This window comes from Poecilia formosa, unplaced genomic scaffold, assembly GCF_000485575.1.
Source record: "Poecilia formosa unplaced genomic scaffold, Poecilia_formosa-5.1.2 Scaffold20, whole genome shotgun sequence".
NCBI classification, from domain to species: Eukaryota; Metazoa; Chordata; class Actinopteri; order Cyprinodontiformes; family Poeciliidae; genus Poecilia; species Poecilia formosa.
In genome coordinates this window covers 1,714,751-1,737,945 of record NW_006799959.1, presented here as the reverse complement: position 1 = coordinate 1,737,945, position 23,195 = coordinate 1,714,751, and the positions used below count along the sequence as shown (strand labels likewise).

Sequence of the window (23,195 nt, the reverse complement as noted above, 5' to 3'; positions counted from 1 at the left end):
TCTTTATCAACATTTTTACCAGCATTTTACTAAGAAGAAGCTCCTATAATGAGCTCAGCAGATGGGCAGTTTCACCAGATGTTTGCTAATTGCTGCTGGCTAGTCTGAAGGCCAAGTGAAGGCTGTTTTGGGAGGTGGAAACTCAAAAACTTCAACTCGGAGGAGGAGCTGCGCCTCGAAGGTGGACTAGGACCAACCAGACGTTTTGCACAGCTGACTAGGTGAAGGATTTCTCAAAATGTTTGTAAAATTGGGGAAGTTATTTCAAACTTTGCCGTTTCCATAAACCATTTCTCTTCCAATAGTTCAAAATGAGCATAAAAAACATGACTGATGAACTCAGGAGATTTCTGGAGTTTAGTTGGTAGCGCTGGTTTTTACTTGTTGGTTTAGGATTGAAGGCACCTGAACATTTATGCATCCAACATGGTGAAAAACTTCAGGGAGTTTTAACACTTTTGTAAACAAACAGGCATGTCTGAGAAACTTTGTTAAATTAAACATGTCTGTTTTTCTTCGTTTCTCTGCAGGCTGCTGGTATGAAATATAAATCTACTTTCCTCCATCATGTAGTTTGGTGATATTTAAGCCTGTCACAGGCTTAAATGAAGCAGTCACCGTATCTCACATGCCTTGTAACCCCACTGAGGCTGAGTGCAGCCCATCAGCCACAATATGATGTGGTTCACTGCAGACCTGGATGCTTATGATTAAAAACAAAGAGTTGATAGCTGCAGCCAGTAAGCAGGAGAGCTAATAAACACCCCGCTTCTTGCTCTAATATGCACACACTATGCACATTTTGACAACAGTAGGCTTTGGTTATTAGCTTACATTCACTCTGACGCTAACCATCTACATTGATTATGTAAATTTAACAGCCGTGCGTCCGATGAAGATGTTAATTTGTGACTGATGCTTCTGTTATCTGCAGCATGATGAGACCTTCTGGCTCTGGGTTCTGCAGCTGTTCTCTAAAGATCCTCCATCAGGTTTCTGAGGAGAAAGCAGCTGGACTTCTCAAACGCATTTCTCCTCCAAAGGAGTCTAATCCTGTGGTGGGGGGGAAATCGCCAATTTAGAGACTTCAGCATTTCTTTAAATATCTCATTGACCTCTTCTTATTAGTACATTTAAGGACTCTGCTAGTAAGTAGCTGCGTTGCAGCATTAGCAGGTACGTTCTCTAAATGAAATTGAAATTCTGTGCTAATAACTGCTCTGATTTTTGGGTAATGCCTCTGAAATTAATTATATAGCTATAAACTGGAGCTTTAGCCGAAGACAAAGTGAACTAAATCTTCTTTTTAAAAGGTTAGCAAGAGATATGAAATATAATGGAAAAAGAAGGGAAGTGATCATAAAGAAGCTCTGTACATTAGCATACTAATTAAAGCAGAATAATAATCTTATATTCTTCAAAGAAGTGTGTCAAACTTAGTTAATTATTGTCCTGTTCTGCAGCACCACTGGGAGCTTCGGCTGGTTAAGCTTCTCATTTTGAAGTTTCTCCATCTTAAAACTTTTACTCCGTTTATTGTAATTTTGTGTACACAGGCTGACTGTAGCTGCGTTTTCACCATAACGTAAAACTGGGGTTATGAAAATAAATTGGCTTAATAGAAACACAGATATCTAGAAAAAAACTCATGTTTTTCTATAACAATGTCTTTTGGCCGTATTGAAATTAGTGTATTTCGCTAAACGGCAATGGAAACACTCGTGATGAAACAGTGGATGTTACTACTGGCGGAAAAGACGAGAGGAAGTGGTTCGATGATTATGTTTTCTTATGACTTATTGTGTGAACAAACCTTCACATGTGATTTTAAATGCGTTTCTTATTTAGTGAGAATACAACAACGGCAATATTGTGTTTATTCAACATTAGCGCAACATCAACAATGTTTTCAACACATCTGTAACGGAAATGAAGCTACTGGGATCAATGTTCTGTTTGTTAATGAGAAAACTCCACAAAAAGCACAGGTTGGATTTGGAATAAAATTCAGAAAAAATGTCAGATACCTAAAAATTTAGCCTGGTAAAAACCAGCTCCTTGTTCTATGCTCTTTTTTGTACAGAAGGTCTGGATCCTCAGCTGTAAAGAAATGATCTTCCTGGAGCTGTGAACTCCAGGAAGCAGTTTTAAATTTTACCCAATCACTAATGTGGTGCATGTAATGAGCCAGTTCAACGCTATGAAGCTTACCGGAAATTGCGGCATTCTTGTAATATTCTGAAAATATGACTTTATTCTCATAGTACAACTTTATTTTCATATTATTTCGACTTTCTTCTTATAGTACAATTTTTATCGTAGAACTTTATTCCCATACTGTGACTTTATTCTCGTAATTTCAGTTTTTATTTTTTCTAAGTATGTCCCCAATATGCCATTTAATATACAAAAAAAAATGTTGTATCCAGATCTCAAATCCAGTCTTTTCCTTCTTGTTTTCCAGGTTATTTGTGTTTGCGTGCAAACAGCACAAGTGCCCTCCAGCTGCTGATTTCCGTATCCACATGGCACTTAGTGCGGACGAATTACAGCTGAAAACTTTCACTGGTTGAGATTAAATAAATCCTTCTGTTAATTTTCTGGCCGTCTGTCCCTCATCTCATCGCCAGAAGCAACAGTGGGCCTCTCCGTCCCAGCAGGGCGAGGCTCTCTGAAGCAATATGTAATTAAACTCGGAGAGCATATTCTTTAATCCTAAAGGCTATTATGGATTTATGGTCAGTGCATTGTCCGAGCTCCACAATGGCTTTCGTTTTTCTGAATACTCTCAGCCCATATATGTTCTTAAATGGCTAGATAAAGGTTTTGTAACCCTTTTAAACCTGGCTCTGTAATGGGACCGCTACCGTGGCTTACTGCTCTCGTGGGGGAAAATGTCGGCTTTTCTATTTTTCTTATGCTGGGATGGATATGAAGGCTTAGGAAGGGTAGAAACCTCTGTAATTATATTGCATCAGCGTTCATCAATGACATATTTCTGAACCCTTTCCGAGTCACTTTGGGAAAGAACAAAGCTGCACATGTAGAAATGTAATTATGCTGTATTCATTGTAGCTTGCAGGGATTAAACGTTCATGCTTGTTTAAATGTAAGTGTTCTACATTTTACAGCAGAGAGTCCTGATTAAGTGTGACCTGACTCCACAACACGATGCTTTCAAACACCATAGATACTTAACTTAGTTGCTACTTTTGTTTACAATATTTTAGGGAGTGTTTGAATAATAAGTTTTGCCCTTTTACACTTTGCTTTTCTACTTTATTTGCCCGCTTTAAGAATTTCTTGTAATATCCTCCGGTTTTGTAGTTTTCTTTTGAATTTGGCTGCTTTTTCACTCATTTTCTACCCAGTCCTTGATAATGACAGGTATGCATGTTTTAAACAGATGAACCTTCAAGATAAAAGATTTGTGCTTAAATATTATTTCATCAATTAAAGCAGTTTTTATCTCTTTGCTGCCACATTACATCAATCAGTCACTATGTTTTTTTCTGATTCATAGAAATTCACATAAAAATCAACCATGCACTTTTTGGACAAATGTAAAATTTTCTGCAAAACATCGGGTTTAAGTGAGAAACTCCAACCTGCAGGTGGCAGTATTTCTTATATTTACTGTACTGCTGCCTCATCCTTACTCCATGTCAAGTTGCGTTTGTGATTGACATAAAAGAAGCCACAGTTACGGTAAAAATTTCATGCAAATATTTCTAAATTAGCACCACAAAATCTGATTTGTGGTGCTAATTTAGAAATATGCTAACCCGGGTTAGCATTTGGGTTGCAAACGCAAACCCGGTGTAAGTTCTTTGCAATACAAATTACAAACATTTGGACTGCAAATGTTTGTAATTTTGCAAACACTGAAAATACTGAACATATGTGAAAATATGTTCAGTATTTAATTTTAAGTAGTAATTGAGAGGAGCTATTTATAAATATTTGCTTGTTAATGGTTTTTATCAATACATTCAAGCACAACCAGCACTTTGATAACATGCATTATGTTGATATGTCCAAATGAAAATGAATTTGACACCGCAGCTTTAGTCAGCTACTTGCTAACATTTCTGTAAATAACTCTTTGGGAATTATGCCGAGTTAAAATAAGGCTTTTCACAGATTCAACTAAACCTGAACCGTCTTGCTACAAGAAAATCATTTGTGAAGTGGATTTTGTTTGTCCTCACATTCTCTTTGTCTGGTACTAAAATTTGATTGTTTATCTAAATTATTTGTGTGAAGAAAGTAAAAACAGCTGAAATCTGTAGTGATTCTAAGTTTTTAAAAAAGGCCGGAACGGGAACCAAAACGTTTCCTGGATTTTCTTCCCAAACAGTTTAGTTTCTGTGTCCTTTTCTGTCATCTGATCACAGCCAAAAAACCATCACCTCTGCATACCTTAATGATAATGTATTCCTTCTTATTTGACTTTTTAATTGGCTTTCGCCTAATTATCATCACAGGGTTCCTCAGACGTGTGCTGAGAGGAAACCCGGCGTCTGGGAACAAAAGGAGGTCGGACGTGGAGGTGTTGGCACCTGGCCTGATCCGCTCCGGCGACCCCTGTTGCTCGCTTTTGTGCGGTGATAAATTTTCCCCTTGAACATGATGTCAATATGTTGATGTGCCTTCCTTTATTAAGACGCCATCCAACTGATAACAAGTCCTGCTGTGTGTTACCAACATAAATAATTAGAACAGAGACTGAGGAACGGCAGGTGGCCTTTGGCACAAAGAAATAATCATACTTGATGTGGAAAATAAAGTAAAAGGACCCATCTGTTCACGACAGGGGGAGGAGGAAAAACACGTTAACATATTGTCAGCGGCATTATGAAATACACAGTTAATTTTGTTGTGGCACACAGCTCTGGACACTTGTTTTAAATAATGGAGCAGAAGTGAGCCAAGGCTCGCTTCAAGGATCCAAAGCGGCGGCAGGTTTGCTCGCTCACGGCGCGGCCCACACATCATTCTGTCACAAACTCAGACACTTATTAACTTAAAAGGTTTATTAAGGGAAAGGTAGTAAAACCATGAAAGGACCTTAACCAGAAGACAGCGGAGGGACCTTCTCATTGGCCTTCAGCTCTTTTAGACTTATAGGTTGAAATTAAAGACTTCCTACATAAAGACTATAATTACTGTAGCTACAACTGTGTAAAAATGGCATTATTTTCCAAATATGACAGCAAAAACAAAGCACATGTATCAGTAGATAATTATCCAGAACCTTCCAGCTTTTAAAGTTTTGGAAATGTAACATAAACTGCACGGAAACATGAGCTGAACAGCCACCAGCAATAACCTTACAGGAGCAACTGTTGCTACCGTTTAATCTCTGAAAGGCTCAGAGGTTATTTCCAACAAATCTGATGTCCACGATTTCACAGACAGAACGAATTTTTAAAGAAGACGTTATACATGGGAGCATATTTACCCAGGATCAGAGAAATGATCAGGCCTCACTGAGCAGAAAACACTGAAGTCGTACAGTTTGGAGGCAGCTTCCTATCAGACACATGTGGGATACCACAAGGTTCAGTCCTAGGCCCCGTCTTATTTCATATCCACAGGCTCCTACTAACTCAGGTTGGTTCACCAGACTCAAGTTATTATCTTTGAACACAGAGAGGAACAATCAAGAGTCAGCACAAAACTTCAGTTATTACAGCTGGAAACTAGATGTCAGGTCAAAACTCTGGGTGTGGTGATGGACTCAGATCTGAACCTTCACTGAGTCGCATAAAGACAGTTACAAAGTCGGCCTTCTAGCACCTGCAGAACATTTTTAGGCTGAGAGCTTCCAGCAAAATCTGGAGAAATTCATCTATGAGTTTATCTTTAGTCACACTGATTATTGCAACAGTGTCTTCACAGGTCTGCATGAAAAGTCAGATATCTGCAGCTGATCCAGAACGCTGCTGCTGGTGTTCTGACTAAAACCAGCAAGGTAGAGCACATCACCCCAGTTCTAAAGTCCTTCCACTGATAGAATAGACTGTAAAATGCTGTTGGTTTATAGATCACTGAATGGCTTAGCAACAAAATACCGCTCAGGTCTTCTGGTTCTGGTTCTGCTCTGCATCCCCAGACCCAGAACCAAGCATGGAGAAGCAGCATTCAGCTTCTATGCACCACAAATCTGCAACAAACTTCCAGAAAACTGTAAAACAGTTCCTTTAAATCAAGGCTACAAACCTCTTCGTTTAGAGTCGTCTTTGATTAGTAGTTTCATGATGTTTATATGATGGACTCGTTGCTGAAACCTGCTATACAAATAAACTTGAATCAGAAACTCTCCAGATATAACATCTGAACAAACCCAGAGACGTCTGGAACGAAGTTCTTTGGACACATGGGTTCAAAGTAGAAATGTGTTTTTATTTAGTTGGATAAAACCAAAATCATACAAAAGTCATACCAACTGTTTAGCACGGTGGTGGATGGCTGATGATTTGGGTTTGTGTGGCGTCCACTGAGTTTACCATGAACTTTTCCATTGGTCCAAACCAAACAGCCTTTTCATTTCACCCTAATCTCTGTTAAATAATGATGGAGGAGAATCCACTGTGTGTTTTCGTAGACTTAAGATTGATTTAACCGTTTTCAGATCTTGTTAAAGAACTTATTTTAACTGTATTGACATGAAAAACCCTAGCGGTAAGGTTCTTTCCTCCTTTCTTTCCCATGAATGTAGATGTGAAGAACTGATGTTTAAGTATGTTTTTGCTGCGCATTCATCTTCATGGGCACCAGGACTCAGAGGACGCTTTGATTGTAGAAAAAGACCAAAATTACCAAAATGAAGAGGCCATTCAGGACAGAAACGGGAGCTAATCAAAGTTCAACAGGCCTCCTGTCAACAGCCTCTTGACCGTTATGAGGAAGATCCCGGTCGCCCCGGGCAACTGCACCGACTCCTCTTCCCTCTCCTGACTAAAACACATCTGGGCAGAGCCGTCCAACAAATCAGATTTATTTATTTGCTTGATTGAGATGATGGGTTTAATTACTCTGCCGTGGGGAAACATTGCTGGTGTATGAATGAGATGATTAAGATCTCAGGGTTTCCACGCTCTGGGAGTTAGACATCGTGTTTAGGAGACGGCAGCAGAAACTTCATCTTCGGAAAATATTATTTACATAACCCTTCAGGAGTCAGACACTTCTCCACTCACAGGGTCTATGAGGAAGTCCAAGTTCACCGATACTCCATCCGATTCCCACTTTCCCCTTCAGAAAGTTCAGATAATGGTTCATAAAAAAGACTTTAAAAGTTTAAAAGAATCTCCAACTGCTCGGGAGAAAAAATAGGAAATTTGTCTAATTTTGTGGACAGGATTGCATGTTTTAAAGTGGGGATGTTCCAATATAAGAATGTGGACCAACATACTAAAAAGCAAATAGTTCATTTATTTATTTATATTCAACACTGGGGAAAAAATAAAAAATAAAATCAACCAATACTTATGTTACTGTAGATAAATTGGGCATCCCTATTTTAAAGTGTCATATTGTTTTATTCTCCACTTGGGCTTCAACATGCAATCAATTCAAAATGTAACATATAATCAAAGCTCATTTGCATAAATGAGAACAATGTTCAGAGTTGTGTGTTTATTCCAAAATCACTTAAAGCGTCGTGAAAAATGGCCGCCATCATACAAAACCAAAATCAAGGAGGATCAATGAGCAAGGAGGACGTGACTCGGTTTGCAGAAAAAGAAAGAAAAAAAACGCCCCAGGTCCCCAACTTCATCCGTGGCATGATGGCTGTCATTATCACAACTCTGCTTAATTCATTATTTTAAACCCTTTTTACAACACGTTCAACGGGAAGCACTTTCCAATCTTGTTTCAATTAAAGCCGACACGTTGAAACGGGATGCTGAAGTGCAGCGGCAGCAAAAACAGGCGAAAAGAAAAAAAAACAAAAAAAAACTGGCACATCTTCAGTGAAATGGCTTGCAGGGAAACATTATCCCTAATAAAAGTCTTTAATAAATACTCCAGGTCCTTGGAGACTTCCTCAGAACCTGAGAGGGAACACTGCCTACACCCAGGAGCAAGGAAGGCCATTATAGCTTGTACTGGAAGATTTAATAGGTGTCATAATTTATCATGTAAACCCAAAAGTGTTTCTTAATTAAGTGTGCCCGTTAATGAATTTTTTAATTTGATCCCTGTAAGTACTTTGCCATGCTAATTGCAATATTCCACACATTAGTTATCGGCTATTGCCCTTGGCTATTTGCTGTCGTGAGGAGGAGACCCGGTTCTCCCTCAGCTCGACTTCATTAACCGGGTCTGAGGCTCAAAAACAAGAAAACGGTGAATGAGCACGCATGTACCAAGGTCTCAAATCCTAAACAAAGCTGCCTTCCTGCTTCAAGACGACGTGGTAATGATGTGAGTTAGGAAATCCTGCAGCTTCCAGCTCACCTTCAGCTCAGAGACGCTCTGATCACAGAGGAAACCATTTAAAATGACAAATGCCAGCCAGCCTCCGGGTTGACGACTCCTTTTGTATCCAAACTCTCGCCGTCACTGGTGGCAGACTCATATTGTTCAAGGGGATTAATCTGTTTGAGAAACATAATAATGATGTTGCCAACTGCTGCCTGTGCTAATATTTTATTAATCAAGTGCAACTGAGGAGCGCTGCTGTGTCCTTAGGATGACTTTTCATTCCTCAGCAGTGAGCAGCTACACAACAAGTGAACTCAGCAAGACGTTCGCTGCTGCAGAGAACGCAGATGGGCTCAGACCGATGCTAACCAGCCGCAGTTAAGGAAACGGGTTTAACAACGTAGAGACTCCAGCCAAACGTCAGATTATAACATTTGTAGGATCATTTTTGACTTTGGTAAAAGAGTCATCTCTGTCTCCAGCGATAGGCTCATGTGTTTTATTTGTTTGTATTTACCCAGAATACCATGCCTTATAGTTCATTTCCTGCTTTTGGAGCGATTTCTCCTATCCACTTCCATTCACACAGATATTTGAACTGCACCAAAGTTCACTTCAACCGAACTGAGGCCTTGGTCTCTAGGCGGACCAGAGTTCACTTTGTTTTTTCCACATCAGAGTTTAATGACTCAATCACAGCTCCCTAAACAAACTGGGCTTTCAAGACAGATGAACTGGAGTTTAGTTAAACCGGCCTGGTGTGAATGTACTCTCAGGGAGCATTCACACCAGGTCTGTTTAGTTTGCTTTAATCTAACTCCAGGTAGATTAAATACCAAACTCCAACAAACTTTGGAGTTTCGGTTGAAGTGAACTCTAGCGTGGTTCGAATGTGGATGCAAACAAAACGCGAGAGTCTAATGCTATCGGCAGAAATCACTCGTGATTCTTCAGAAACGACAAGAGAGTCTTCTTCAGATGCGTTCCTGTTATTTTCTTCAGTGGTTCTTGGTGCAGCGCCACCACAGGCGAGGAGGGGAACAGGGTTTTTCAAAGGGTTTGGTTCATTTAACACAGTGCCGTGTAAAAGTGAACCGCAGCAGTTCAAAATGTAATAAATGTTGAAATTTTTGTCCCCAATTGAACCGATTTTACTGAACTACCAGGAGTGATGAGCATGATTTTACCAGATGTGTCGTCTTCAGTATTTTGCTCTACATTTACATGAAACCCACACAGAAGAAACCGATGTTTGGCTCAGCGCTCTTCAAATTAAACTAATAAATGTGTGAACTGCACAGTGAATCTGGCCTTCTGAGTGATTGTTTTACACTATATTAATCTGAACCAAGCTGTTCTCCTTCCTTCACCTCTTTGGCTGCACAGTCACGCTCAAGATGGATTTGCAATGGCCTTTAATTTAGCCAAAGCCAAAAGGAACAGAATGCCATTAACACAAACGATATCCTGAAAGCCATCGGTGTCATGACATTCAAGCCTAATGGAGAACTCTGCAAAGGCAAACACTTCCCCATAAACGTTTCGCAAAGTAATTCCACCCATATGAAGAAACTCAGGAAAAAATCTGTTGACATTATCCCAGAGATGTTGTTGGAGCATCTGCACAGGAAGCCTTATTTAATATTCACAGGACTCGGCTCATTCTGACATTAGCAGAGGAAGATAATCCCTCAAAGATTAAATTACATGTGGGCCGGAGTGTTTAGTGCTGCTATTGTTTTCATTAGTACAAAAAGGAATTGTGCTCACTGGGTATGATATTAAATTGAGCTCCAGGGCAAGCGCTTGACATGCGTCCGCCCCCACCACTCCAATAAAACATAATGCCATTCAGGGTCTGTAATCTCCCAGCAGCAGGTTGTAGTTTTAACTACATTTAGTGGTTTTTAAATATGCATTTGTGGTATTAAAATAAATTTCCTGCAGAGAGAAAAGCAGAAGGTGCACTACACTCTGGGGCTGCGTCAGATAAGTCGCCCGTTTTCATCTCAGAAAAAAAAAAAAGGGGGAGGGTGCGACACGGGACTATTACACTTTAAAAAAAACAAAACAAAAAAAACAAATGTGCATATCTATGCAATCTGCTGATTTCTGCAGATTTTAAGGCAAATTATAACAAGATAAAAGGAAGAAACATCTGTCAGATCTGGGTTGACAAGCATCAAAATCTGCTGCTTCTCTTTCACATGAAATGCATGAAACTTTATTTTTACACACAAATGACTTTAATGTCTGCGAATTAATTTTTTTAAACTAAATCTGTGTGAACTATTTAAAGACAGCAGCAGTCCAGATGGATCTGTTGCAACAACTTACAGCATTTAGACACTTTTTCAAAACAGTTCTGACTTAAAACACTCAGATTTAAAAATATTAAGTATAAATACAAACTTTTAAAGGATTATTAGCTATATATTCAGTAAAATACTGAACCGTTTCAAACTCGTATTAATGCGGCTCACCTTGAACTGCCCAGCTCTCCAGCCCTCCTGCACCTGGCTGGCCTTCCTCCTCTTCGGGGTGTTTCCCGACGCGGCGGGCGGGCCGCCCCTACCGTGTCAGCCTGGCGTGGCTGATCAAGCTGTTCCAACAACTGGAAGACATCACAAGTTAAACACTCATTATTTTAATTTGATGCTAATCATGTGTTAATGAGCATAATCCTCGCAATGATTCAGGTAATTTGCTTAATGGCTGCCCAGAGTCCAGATCACAGCAATCAGTCACGTTTGATAAGACGTCTGTTGTGGGACTGCGGGGGGAGGAGTGGATGGAGAAGACGACAGGGGACAGGTGAGGGCATGAAGGTTCAACCAGCCTCTGACCTTTGACCTGTTCACACCTTAACGTAGTGAACAACGTTTTGATCTGGGATGCCATCATCGATCCCCAGCTACTAAACTATCCTCTTCATTTTTGTTGCAAGGCAACAACACGGCCTGCTCCACCGCGCAAACCTTCACTAGTTTACCTGAATTACAAGTTTACATCTGAGTGAAAGATTACAGAACATGTCACCCTAGTAAGGCAGACGTGTCTAGATGTTAGTAAGTCAGGAAATGGCTACTAGCCCAAGATGTCCATCTCTATTTTTTGAGCAATAATTAAAAAGTTTAAACAACAAACTGTGACAAACAAGGCAGAAGGGAATCCGATTGTTTTCGGACACACCAAAAACAATCGGCCATTGTTTGCACTCCAATTTACCGCGCCTGGCTTTTTCCGGTGCAGAATTATGAATCATGTTTCACATCAATAATGTAAAAGTCAGATTAAATGCGTTTCTGATTTATTTTTACATATGGAAGTACTTGGATTTAGGACACATTTGCCAGCTGTGGCCAAAAAGCTACACCTTGGTTACCAAGTCTCCATAACAACCGTTACACCATCTATCTGCCAGCTGGCTGCTTTGTTATAAAAAGCTCCAAATGCTTTTATAACATTTGGAACAGGGCTTCTGTTTTCTCCTGCAACAAAACACTAATAAAAACCTGAATATAGCTAAAAATACACAAAAGGTATTCATGCATCATAAGAGGAACTTGTGCCACCATAGAAGGTGTTGAATAGTTTTATATTAATAAAGTCTTCAGTCTCATTGGCTCACAGACGGTGGGAGGAGATCCGTTCAGTCTAAGCAGAGGAATAAATGAGTGACTAAGATCAAGCAGGGGATGCTGCACGCCTCTGAAAAATGGCTCCAGCATAATGACCCGTGAGTGCTAACAAATATAAATTGTTTTCTCTTGCATTTTTACTGTCGGCAAAACAAATGCTCATTAGCTTTTTATGAGGGATTGTGTGAATAATAAATAGCTCCTAATTACCCCCATCACAAATGCAAATGTGTGAATTAAAAGCAGTAGTAAAACAATAGAGCTACTCTTCCTCGCAAACATTATAATTATACTTCCAGAGTCATTAATAGTTTAGTTTCATTTTTACAGCCAAATGCTTCATTTTACTGTATTTATTAGGTCTCAGTCCAACACGTTTCTATAGTTTCCTTTTTTCCTGCTGTTCGTCTGACATTAGAAACAGATTTATGTTTTAATCTCTAAAGAATCTGCTGCTTCAGGTTCCATGTTTACACCTTTCTACAGTATTCACGTGATTTAACAGATATCAGCATATTGTTCACCTGGAAAAACAAACGGCATTAGACAAAATTACCAAGGAAGAAAGAATTAAAACAATGCAATCGGGTAAATCTGCATGATCTTTCACATTTCTCACCTAAATCAGAGGATAACCTATATTTCACACACTAATCTGCTGTAAAGCTCGTCAGATGCCTATACTGGGGGCCGAGCCGTTGTTCAAACTGGCAGCTTAAGCATGTTTCACAAACCGAGTGACGACGGACTTATGAGTTAACCTCTGCAGTGTCTGAGCACACAGCTTTAGGAGTTACTGGGATTCACCGTAATAAAACTAATCAAAGCAGTGCATTAAAATGATAAATGGAGGAACATCTTTTATTGAGGTGTGATGCAGAAACTGCAAATAGTTCGAAATAAAGCAGTTCAGTTTGCACATACATGTGCTTTCAGAAGTAATGTCAGTATGATGCATAGTAGGTTATCCTGGATAAAAGCTGAATTCAGGTTTATATTCAAGGTTTTAATGTGCATGATTATCAAAGTAAACGTGCAATCGCAGGTAGAAATATTTGCAGAAGGTCTCACAAATTCTTTGAAGATGTCCACTTTATACAGAGCTATGGAAAACCTTACCGAAAAACATATTGGAGATGCATTGGGAAAACAGTTCCAAGAAAAATGCAGAGATGCACTAGATGCAGAGAGCTGCAACTAATGGGAATCCAAATAAAGGAAAAGAAAATCTGGCACCAAACTGCAAGAAAAGTTCAGCTACTGCAGGAAAATTGAGACTAAAGCAGAAACAAATCTTGGCGGCACATGTCGCTTAGTCTCTTATGATCCGATCGATGCATTCGCATCCTGCAGATCCATCTTCAGCTAAGATTAAACGACTTACATGGAGACAAAGATGCAGGTTGCATCTAAACTCAGTCAGTGTTTGTCTTCACTTTGTTTACATCAAACTGTGTAATAATTGTAAATCAGATTTTAAAGCATGTAGCAGTAATACAATATAATTAGAGAAAATAGTCCAAGGAGACTTTGACATCAGAAATTTTAATCTATTTTAGATTTTAGTGCAGGGATTGATGCCTGGTGGATGGGATGTCTGACCCCCCTTCAGTAGATTACTCTAAAAACAACAGAAAGCTCTGTCCTACGCTTTAACTCAGCATGGAGATTACACAGAAAGGTAGATCATCACAATGACTTTAATTTCTGTTATTGTTTGACAGACAGCTGCATGTGGGTTTAGCAGCTCTGAACTGTAAGTAAGCGTGGATTAGATCAGCCGGATCCATTAGATGGATAATGATTATCGTCTCATCCCAATACATTTTTCCCGTCACGCCCCCCAGACTATGGGCTGCATATGGATGCAGAATTCGTTTGACTTCAAAAATCCACAGAAATATAATGTGCATCTTGTTCCACTGCAACAAATTCCTGCAGAAGCAAAGCAAATTTTTGGTCTAAGTGATGCTTGAACTAATAATCTGGAGGAATTAGGAAGAAATTGAAAGTGAAAGGTATTAAGCTTCAGTATGGCTTAAAAGAAAGAACCAGGAAAATGTAAACTATACTATCTATACCAGGGGTGTCAAACTCCAGTCGTCTGCTGTCCTGCAGTTTTAAGATGTGCCACAGGTACAAAACACTGGAATGAAATAGCTTAATTATCTTCTCCTTGTGCAGATCTGTTCTCCAGATCCTTGCTAATGACCTAATTATTCTATTCAGGTGGGCAGCAGAGGGACATCTAGAAGTTGCAGGGCAGTGGCCCTGCAGGACTGGAGTTGGACACCTGTGATCTAAACAAAGGGTTTATCAGTAACTTTTCTTAAAAACAAATGTGAGAAAGAATTTCCCCCCAGCATTTAATGACTCATAGGTGGGTTTTTGCAAAAACACAGATTATATTGTAAAAAAACAAATTTTTAAATGCAGATGTTTCAGTTTTATTTGAAATTCTCATTCAGGTTAAGATATTTCTTGCAGAAAAAAAATATAATCTGCCCTCAAACTACTCTTTGTGAATATCCCCAAACTTTACTTCCCTGTTCAAAGTTCAACCTTTTTTAATCACACTTTTTTCTTCCATTCAACTTTCCATTCAGAGGCTTGGATACAGCATTTTAACAGCAATGATTCTGGTGGCTTACCTTCCTTGAGGGTGATATCAGCCAGACAAAAATCTCCCTTGTGATTTTGTAAATGTTTTATGAAACTTTCTGCAAAATTCTTATTTCCAAAATTAACTAGTTTAACCCTTTAACAACATTTATACCAGCCTTTCACCAACAGGTAGCTCCTGTAATGAGCTCAGCAGATGGTCAGTTCCACCAGGGGTTTGCTAATTGCTGCTGGCTAGTCTGAAGGAACTGAGTGGGTGAAGGCTGCTCTGTGAGGCAGAAGCTCAGAAACCTGGAAACTGCAGCTCTGAGGTGGAGCCAAGTCCACCCAGGCGTTTTACACAACTGAATGGTTGCCATGGAGATTAAAGGATTTCTCATGCATAAATGAATCAAGGCAACAGTCCAGGCAAGTTTTGTTGAGTGAATAACATAACATGATGCAAAGCCCAAAAAAGTTGATTTTACATGACACTGACCCTTTAAAGTTACCTAAAATTTGACCAAGACTTGTAAGTATAGTTGATAAACTATTTTCAAAGACTTAAGTCAACACCATCTCTTAACGTCTAACTTATAGCAAACATTTCTATAAAATAGTGAACACAGTTTTATCTTTTAGCTGTCTAGACTGCAGATCTCTGAAACGAAATGGGAAAAGCTGCAGCAGAGCAATCCTCGCCTCAGAAACAATCCCCATGCTGTGATCCCTCACCCCCACCCCCACACGTTTCTGCAGGAGACGCTCTGTAGCTTCTGCCTTTCTGATCATTGGCCTGATTAATGGGGGCCTGAATTGGAAACTTAATTGGATGTGGTTACAATTATGAAGCCGTGCTCTCCTCGGAGCAGAAATCTCTCACCGGCGGGGGGAACAAGACATCAGCAGGGGAAACATGTTCCGTCACACCACCCCCACATTATTCCAACAGTCAGGGATGTGAGGTGTGTCAGATCGGTGTCGCCCACAGTGGAGCAGTAAAAACAGAGAGACTGCTCTGATGGTGGGAGCCACTGACCTCCCTGATCATCTCCATGCTCAGTTAAATCCAGAGACAGCATAGATTTGGTTTTAACAGCTTCTGCTGAGGACCTTTGGTAGCTGCAGAGACGCAGAGCAGCAGAAACAACAGTTTTCTTTACCTACAAGTATTTATTCTTCACATCTCACACCTGAGAGAAATCTCAACTAAAACAAAACCTGTGCAGAAATGCATCTTTTCTGTCAAATCTGGATTTAATTGATCCATCAACATCAACACAAACGTGCTGGACATTTCTCCTTCCTGAAGCTGCAGCCCCTTACTTACAGGCCATCAGAGGTTGAGGGAGCCCTCCTCTGGTCAGAGCCGGCATTACACCGTCACTACTCTGGTTTAAACCAAAAAGATCCCACATGACCCAAGAAATGACAAATAATCAGCATTGTTCATGTTGAGCTCCTATTAACAAATGTGTAACTGGAAATTCCGATGCAAACCAGATGAGTAATAATTTAATATTTCACACAAGAATTAGAGAAAATAGGGCCAAAAGGGTAAAAATATTTCTACTATATTTTCTTTTGTCATAAATTGTTCTAGGAGCTAAAATATTTTTAAATCTCAGGTCTTCATCTTCAGACTCTTAATACTAGTATTTGAAAATGTTCTAAAAAAAAATCTGAAATATGCTTTAGGTGCATTTATTTTATAAAATTTGTCAGGGTTGCCACGAAGACCAGGTCATTTTAAAGAAAATGGCTTTTCCAGCATTTTCAGAGTAAAACATATCGAGTTTCTCCAGATAATAATCAATAATTTGCCAATACATATGTTGTATGAACATCATGATTAATCATCTGGTTTTTCTAGAAAACGTCACAGAATGTTTGACATTAAAGTAGATTAAGAGGGTTGACAGGATCCTTTGCACCTGATTGAAGCATAGAGTAGCACAATGTTGACCCTCCTTCACTTGTTGCTGTGCACTGCCAATCAGCTAGCTACTAAGCCAATTACTGCACACTGGGGGAAGAAAAACAAGATTGCTGTTTGGAAATATTTGCCGTGATGAAATATTTCGCCAAGTGTAAGCTAGCTACCAGAGCAGACAATCCGACTGAGCAAAACGGAGAATAAACTGCACAATTAGCACTTCAGTACTAATACATTTAATGAGTGCTTATGAAAATTAAACTATATAGATAACATAACCACAATAGTCTCTGTTTAGTTCAACAGCAGGAGGAATAATTGTTGCTTTTCTGTTTAAGCCAAGACTGAATTAGATCATGTTGAACTCCTTTGTTTACAAAAGTCAAGTTGATTCATCTTATAAGTTGATGTGAACACAAGCCCTTTATGACCTATAGACGCCATTGTAATCTAACAAATGTTTGCTCAGAAATTACTACATTTTTAACTTTATTTAATCTATAAAGAAATGACTTCCAGCAACATCATGAGAAAACATGTGTGTCTACATAGTGAAGGCCTTTTCTCTCAGAGACTCTGATGTTAGGAGGCGCGACACGAGGCTATGGCAGCAGCATACGTGTGCATGCGTTGCTGTGTTTGCATGCACATGAACGCATGCATGCACATATGTGTGCAAACGCATTCCCGAGGGATTTATCTGACCAGGCTCGTGGCTAGTTTGCCATGTTGATCTCTCCTTCTGTCTCGACCCTCCCTCGCTGCCTCTGACATGTTGCAGACTGATAAAGAGAGCGTTTCATTTCACGCTCCGACTCATCAGCGGCGCCGCGGCCGCTCCGCTCTGCATGAGCGGCGCCGTCCGTCCGTTCAGCAGAGGAAGATCCTCCATCACCCTTAAAGTGGGATACAGAACAATTGGGCCAAGCATGAAGACAGAGGGAACAGGAGCTAACACATGTACGCATCACAGAGTCGTGTCCTGTTATTACTAAGGCAGGTCACCGTCTTCATGTCTAGTAAAGCAAAAGAGGAGGAGAGCAAAAACACTCATCAGTGTTCATGTCTACCATATTCTGTCAGTCAGTGATGCCTGATGCAGGTCTGTTGCACGCACTTCTTCCAGCACATATTCCAACTTGTATTTATTTACCAATAAAAAGTTCATTCAAGTATTTACCTTATTCCCCTTCCTTATTAAACCTTCCATAAAAAGTATTTTGTAACAAAAACTACAAAAACCCAGGTTTTCTTGGGTTATGATCTTGAAATTTTCAGTTGTACAAAACTGATAATTACATAAGTCACCAAACTGATGAATGCACATGAAGAAGTGCATTAAAAACTCAGTGCCGACTCCTGCAGATGTTCCACTGAGCAGCCAATCAGAAGGAGAGAGCGGTTCTTCCAGCCAATGGCACCTTGCTACATAAACACAGCGTGAGAGCAACTGGTTTTCAGCCCACACTAACAAAACAGATGTTGTGGTGTCAGAGGTGGATGTGCAAGCTGCACAGGCCTTAATCAAGTATTTAAACAGGTGAGAGCTCTGCGTCAGATTAACAAGGACTTTCCACTCCCTCTGGTGCCACTGCACTCATCTTCAGTTTAATTCATTACTTTATTTCTGCTGTGGGATTTCTCATCTCAAAAATATTGCTACACAGTTTCATCTTTCAGTGAGTTGATGTTCACACAGCTTTAGGGTAGTGGAGCTTATGCACAATATGTGAAAGACTTGTGCATCAAGTGACATCATTAGTGATGAAAATCTTAGGCTATTTTCTACCTGATGAGATGTTACAGCTGGGGTATTTGGGGTCTTTTGGTTATTAACAAGGTCAACCAGGAGTGAGGGTTGAAACACAGACACACCGAGTTTCAGCTCAACTCTTCAGTGTGCCTGCATTTCAGAGCTAATCTCAAAGCATAAATCCTCACAATATGAATCAAAAAGATGGAGACTTATCACTGTTTTACTTTTGTCTTGGGTGCCCAGCCTATGAAGGACTAACATCCAGGTCTCATGATCTGCTACCTGAAATTATTACTTTTCTGCCCGATCAAACAGAGAAAACCACGTTCCCCCCTCATTTCTTTATTTTCACAAATACTTCTTCGGCTTCAAAATTAAACATAAGTTTTAAGTGCACTGTAAAAACAAAACTGTCTACTTTCTAGTGCAAAGATATTTGTACACTTGAAATAAGATTAACTTGTAAATCTCTTTTCAACAAGATTTAAGTTCTTATTTTGAGTAAATAATTCCTTAATCTTGGTGAAATGCACCATTTCCATTGGCAGATTACTTCACTTTGAACAAGGGAAAATGTTTCAAGTGCAATTACCTACCAATTGAACTTGTATTCTTTCATCAATATTAACTAATTATTGACTTAAAACAAGCTCATAGATCTTGCTGAAAAATTACTTATTTAGAAACTAGACCAGAATTACTTGGTAAGATTTTGTGTTTTTACAGTGTGGATCTGGTAGCAGAGTCCAATAGCGCCAGCACCTCCTTCATCAAGTCTCATCTAAACGCAGCGTAATCCCGCCCTCTTGTCCTGTCCACGCCTCTGGTCCAACCTGCTGCCCACAGCCACATTTCCACCCCAGAGCGAGAGCAGACTGAGGACGACGGTGATGGCAGAGGGCTCCCGGTCTGAATAGTGTGCCAGTGATGGAGACCACATCAAAGAGGAGAAACAGACAGACGCAGATAAAGGGAGGAGGGGTGTGGGGTTGCGAAAGCGCCTCAGGGTGTTGCACTCAGTTTGTCAGAGAAACTTAACGGCCACCAGAGCTCCAACCTGCGTCACTTTGAATTCCTGGCCTCTCCACATGATATCCCCCTCCTCTCAAACCCATCCTGGCCGCCTGGAGTTAGAAAAGAGGTGCCCTGGCTGACGAGTGAGGTTGGCTGGAACAACATGTAGGCCTCGACAAGTGATTGATTCCCTCCTAATTCCCACAAATAGGATGTACGGTACGAGGATGGGGACGGTGGGGAAAAGGAAAAGGGGGCTGAGGGAAACCGAGTGGTGGTGATGGTGCTGGATTTGATGGGTGGGGGGTGTGGAAGCAATAAGTAGGCCACCCTGTGTCAGGTAAACTTTGGGCTTGTAGCTAACTGGATATGTCAGGGCTGCTAAATGTTGAGCTGTCAAAGCAAAACAATGAGGTTAAAGACGAGGCCAAAAACAGAGACATGAAAAGAGGGGCAGTGATAAAAGAGGGTCGGACCAGAGGACAGAATTCCCAGGTTGGGCTTTTTAGCTTGAATAAACCAACAACAAACAAAAAATATATCCTGGTTCAAAAGCTGAAATTTACAGGTCTGACTCTTGAAATGGAAAACAGCAAGTGACAAAATATGAAAATAGATAATCACTAACAATTAAGACTTTTTAAAAGTCTGGTCACTGATTTTAAAATGGAAATACAACAGAAACAACAGGAGCTCCCAAACCTTTCAAACAGCATTAGCTTCTAGAAGCCCTTTGCTAACCCAAGGCTAGAAAGTATGTAAAAAAATCCCAAGAAATACGAACAATTATAGCTAAATCTAGACTTATTTCATGTGACTGAGGTCAACCTGTTGTGTTCACGGCCAAATAGACGTTAAAAACTAACTGGAAGAAGAGTTCAAAGGAAATAATAAAAAAAATTAATAAAGTGGCAACAATTTATAAATTTTTTCTCAATTTGTTTTTCCATTTTATTTTACATTTCTTTGGCATAGATGCATCCTCATACTTCCTGATTTTACTCTACCATTAGGGTTTTATTTCCATTGGTGTCCTCCACAGCTGCTGGATTCTTCCTTTGGTCTTTCTCTTGTCATCCTTTTTGTGCTATGCTAGCTCCAGGAGCAAAGCAGCTAACCAGAAAGATGAGCATGACAAATATCTTTTCAATAAATTGTGTAAACATATTTTATAATAATGATTAAACTTCAAAAACCACTGCTATAGACCACAAACAGCTAATAAAGCCTTTAGCTTCCTAAATTGGCAACATGCTAATGTAGCATGTCACTTAAACGCCGTAAAGCACAAACACGTTTCATTTCTGTTTGCCTTGAGAAATGTATTTTACAGACTTTTTATTTGCTATAGACTAAGCCAAGATAAACAGATGAAATACAGAAAGCGGTTTTTATAGGAATCATTTCATTTTTTAAAGGGGAAAAAAAAATTACCCAAACCAACCTGACTATGCAAAAATCATGGCCGACAACGACAAGCCGATGTGTATAACGACAGAGTTAGGAATATGGAACGGTGAGAACCAATTACTATTTCTAATATACAATTTGTGGATCGAGTGCTTTAATGGATGTTTTTATTCTGGTAATTATGTGCAGCACATACCTTTCTGACAAGCGTCTTCTCACTTGAGATGAGCTCCAAGTTGTTTTGTCTTACTGTCTGTGGTGACGTCATCCTCTCCATTTCTTTTTTGTTTGGATAGTAATTTTCACGTTGGAGCTTACTTACTCAAATCTGATCAAGATTTTCCATCTTTGGGGAAGCTGAAAATTGAAACTCCAGCAATATTTTCTGACCAGTTCAAGCAATTTGTTTCGCCCAAATTCATCTACTCTGTTGAAATGCTCAATGCTTGTAATCCTTGGTGACACCATGAGCATCACACATCTGGGGTTGTCACAGAAAATGCCAACATTCAGTATTAAAAAGAATATTTAATACATTTACATCAAGCATATTTTATGACATTCACTTGATGTTAGTCTAAAACATCTTCCAGCTCTCTAAGTGATGTTCAGAGTATGCATGTCCTTATCTACCACCAACCCAGCAGACTCCAGTTGTTCTAATGACTAAAATGTGTGGGGCAAACAACAGAGATCCAGAGCTCCTCTGCAGAGACTGGGCATCTGCCTTCGTTAATCAACGAGCCCTTCCCCCGCCCTGAATATGAATCGGAATAATGAGTCAATTAATGTGCTGAAACAGCGATGAGAGATAGCAGAGACAGAAAGGGTGAAAAGAGGAACCGAAAGGGTGGGGGGAGGATTGATGGTGACATGAGAGACGGAAACGGAAGGGAAGGAAGGAATCGAAAGGGATACAGTAGAAAGAGTGTGTTGTCCCTTATCACTGATAATTGACTGTATGTGTGAGGGAGCCAGCAGTTGTTTGGTTTTCATCATATCCAGAGCCACACAGCAGACTCCATGCATGACTGATGGCCTCTCCTGACATCCACCTCCCCTAGCCTGTCTGTCTTTAGGAGAGGAACCTCCAGGTTTAATCTGCTTCATCTCTTTCCAATTGACAGGCAAAAACTGAAAACCTCCAAGCCTGTGGTTCAGACTGTTAGGACTGATGGGTCCATGCACAGACCTGCAGATTGGAGAGATTTGGAAGCTTCAGCCACTTACTTGGACAAACGTGTTGAAACTGACAGCAAACACCTGCTTTTATGAGCTCATGTGTACAGACTAAGATCTTTCTCACATACAACATAATAAACAACGGTTCACCCCAATCTTCAGTGCATTAACTCAGAACATCTTCCATACTCCCTACCTCACCACCTTCAATAATACAGTGAGGATGGTGCATCACTTCCGATTTCTTGGGATTTAAGTTGGTCCTCATACATGCATTGCTCAAAATATATGCAAAGCAGAGACAGTGCTTCTTGCAGAAAAAAAACACAGAGGCCTGTTTCACTTTTGCCAAAAAAAACATCTTAATAACCCCAAAGGTCTGTGGTAAACATTCTCTTGACTAAAGAGACAATAATACAACTTGTTGGTGTTCGTGCCATTACATCTGGTGTAAAAACTAACTGCAATTCAGAAAAGGAACACTGTTTCTAAAGTCAAACATGACGCTAGTAATGTGCTGGTCTGGTGCAGCTTTGATACCAGGACAACTCATTACTTTACGGACCCATGCATGAATCCTGGACTGGGAAAACCAGAGACTCCACATGGGACCTGACGTCATTCACCCCCATCCAGGTAGTATTTATTGTCTTTTTACAGATATGGCTATAAGGCTGTGACCAAAGACTGGGCTTAGACACTCTGAATCTGGCATCCTCTAACCAGATGTCTGAAAATATGACGACTGATCCACAAAAACACTCAAACCAACATCATGACATCACTGGCGTAGCTCAGGTCCTACATAAAATGAGATAAATTCACATGATTTTTAGGATATAGACCTGCATTTAACACAAATGGGGAAAAAAAAAATAAAATTGGGTAGTTATTCAAAAAATTAATAACTCATCAGATGACATTACTTTTAACTAGCCTTAAAAATCTGTGTGGGGTCACGTGTATGAAGCACATGCAAAGCAAATCGCCACTCCTGTGGCACACCATAGTCAAGGGACGACGAGTCAGTCCCGACTTAAAACTTTCAGCTTAACTATGACATGATGAACAAATACAACGGAGCTCCTGATCCACTTTCCAAGCAGTCAGTGAGTCGACCATGCATGATCAACCATATGAAAAGCCACCAACAAGCCTGACAGACCTGAGAAATTTCACAATGATCTAAACAAAGAAATGGCTCCATGATTGTTTCCAA

At 40.0% G+C, this 23,195-nt stretch overlaps 1 long non-coding RNA gene across 1 annotated transcript in view; it reads right to left on the bottom strand.

Moving 5' to 3' along the window:
• Positions 1–416: 416 nt before the first annotated feature.
• LOC103134896 (uncharacterized) overlaps positions 417–23,195 on the bottom strand; it is a 55,500-nt gene continuing 32,721 nt past the window's right edge. The window contains exons 2-3 of the long non-coding RNA XR_001661558.1: positions 10,920–11,050; positions 417–1,053 (exon numbers count right to left, since the gene is read on the bottom strand). This is a non-coding gene — a long non-coding RNA (uncharacterized LOC103134896). The remainder of the gene's footprint in view (positions 1,054–10,919; positions 11,051–23,195) is intronic.